This window comes from Arachis hypogaea, chromosome 15, assembly GCF_003086295.3.
Source record: "Arachis hypogaea cultivar Tifrunner chromosome 15, arahy.Tifrunner.gnm2.J5K5, whole genome shotgun sequence".
Classification (NCBI taxonomy): Eukaryota; Viridiplantae; Streptophyta; class Magnoliopsida; order Fabales; family Fabaceae; genus Arachis; species Arachis hypogaea.
In genome coordinates, this window is record NC_092050.1 from 74,647,582 (window position 1) to 74,649,965 (window position 2,384).

General features: G+C 38.3%; 1 non-coding gene across 1 annotated transcript; it reads right to left on the reverse strand.

Moving 5' to 3' along the window:
• Positions 1-1,614: 1,614 nt before the first annotated feature.
• On the reverse strand, positions 1,615-1,720 carry LOC112753505 (small nucleolar RNA R71). Its single transcript, XR_003177891.1, has one exon. It is a non-coding gene; the product is annotated as a small nucleolar RNA R71 (small nucleolar RNA).
• Between the last annotated feature and the right edge of the window lie 664 nt (positions 1,721-2,384).

The window sequence follows — 2,384 nt, forward strand, 5'->3', positions numbered from 1 at the left end:
TTCAAACTCGCGAATGTTGGGCGCAGTGATAGTGTGCAAAAGGATAGAGAGATCCTATTCTGACGCTAGTGAGAACTGACAGATGATTAGCCGTGCGGTAGCTGTACCTGGTATTTTTCATCCGAGACGAGAAATCTGACAGTTGATTAGCCGTGCAAAGATCGTACCTGGTATTTTTCACTCGAGAGGATCCTACAGCTTGCCATGGAAGGGAGCACGCATGATTGGATGAAGACAATAGGAAATCAGAAGTTCAGAAGCAACAAAGCATCTCCAAACGCTTATCTGAAATTCCCACCAATGAATTACTTAAGTACATTTTTTTTATTTTATGTTTTATTTATCTTTTAATTATCAAAACCTCATAACCATTTGAATCCGCCTGACTAAGATTTACAGGATGACCATAGCTTGCTTCAAGCCAACAATCTCCGTGGGATCGACCCCTACTCACGTAAGGTATTACTTGGACGACCCAGTGCACTTGCTGGTTAGTTGTGTGGAGTTGTGAAAAGTGTGATCACAATTTCGTGCACCATCCTTCCTATCTTATCTTCTTTTAAAATTTCAAATTTTAAATTCCTATCTTTTGAAATCTATACTATCTCTTTAAAGTTTTCTCGTCTTATCTTATCTTGTTTTAAATTCAAAATTTGAATTTCAAAACTCAACTTCAAATCTTTTTCAAATCCTATCTTTCTTTGTTTGGCTCTTTCTTTCAACTTTTAAATTTCAAAATCTTCTTTTAAACTTTCTCTTTTTAATTTCAAAATCAAATCTTTTATTTTGTTTTCAAATCTTGTTAGTTAATTAGTTACTTGTTTTATCTTTTATTCTACTTTTTCTTTTCTCTTTTTTAAAACTTCCTAACTACTTTCTCTTTCTCCTTTTTCGAAAATCCTAACCTCTTTCTCTCTCTTCTTTTTCGAAAATTTCATTTTTCCTTCCCTCTCTATTTTCGAATTCTATCTCATCTTCTACATTCATTCTTCTTCTTCTTCAAATATCTCACAAGGAGTTCTCTATACTCTGACATAGAAACTCCCATTCTTTCTCTTTCTTGGTTTTCTTTTTCTTGTTTATGAGTAGGAACAGAGATAAAGAACCCCTCTCTGATCTTGACCTTGAACCTGAGAGAACTCTAAGGAGGCGGCTACAGCAAGCTAGAGAACAACACTCCGAAGGAAACCTCACAGAGCTTTTTGAACAAGAAGATGAGAATACAGAAATGGCAGCCAATCCCAATGACAGAGGAGATGCAAGGAAGTCCTAGGTGACTTTACTACACCCACTTCTGACTTCTATGAACGGAGCATCTCTATACCTACCATTGGTGCAAACAACTTTGAGCTGAAGTCTCAATTGGTCACTTTAGTTCAACAGAATTGCGAGTTTCATGGACTTCCACAGGAAGATCCTAACAGATTCATTTCTAATTTCTTGCAGATCTGTGATACTGTCAAGACTAATGGAGTGGATCCAGATATTTACAAGCTTATGCTTTTTCCCTTTGCTGTAAGGGACAGAGCTAGGTTATGGCTGAAAGCCTAAAATCTTGGGAGAAGGTGGTCAATGCATTCTTGACCAAGTTCTTTCCACCTCAGAAGCTGAGCAAGCTTAGGATGGAAGCTCAAACCTTCAGACAGAAAGAGGGTGAATCCCTCTATGAAGCCTGGGAGAGGTACAAGCAACTGATCAGAAGGTGCCCTCCTTACATGATTTCAGACTAGACCATGCTAGATATCTTCTATGATAGTCTTTCTGAGATGTCCAAGATGGATTTGGACCACTTTGCTGGTGGATCACTCTACTTAAAGAAAATGCCTGAAGAGGCACAGAAAATCATTGACATGGTTGCAAACAACCAATTCATGTACACTTCTAAGAGGAACCCTGTGAACAATGGGGTGGCTCAGAAGAGAGGAGTCCTGGAGGTTGACACTCTGAATGCCATATTGGCTCAGAATAAGACCCTGACCCAACAGGTCAACTGATGCGTGAGCATCTTATCTATCTTTTCCTTGTGAATTTGTACTTGAATTGCTAAGTTTAATCAAAATTTAAATATCTTTTAGCCACTATGGATACTACTTTGAAGTGTGCACAATTCTATTTATTTCAGGTAGCATTCGGAGGGATTTGACAGAGTTTTATAGCAGAAGAGGGAGAAAGCGAATGATGCTGCCAATCCTGAATAGTTTTGCACTCAAACAATAATAACTTGAGCTACAAAGGTCCAATTGACGTGATTTTATCGACATTGGAAAGCTAACTTCCAGAGCTTTCCAAAGATATATAATAGTGCACATTTCTTCTCCAGGAACCTCTGCCTCCTCCACGTTGAATTTGGCTCCTGCCAAGTTCAGCATGGATTCAAAGGAAAA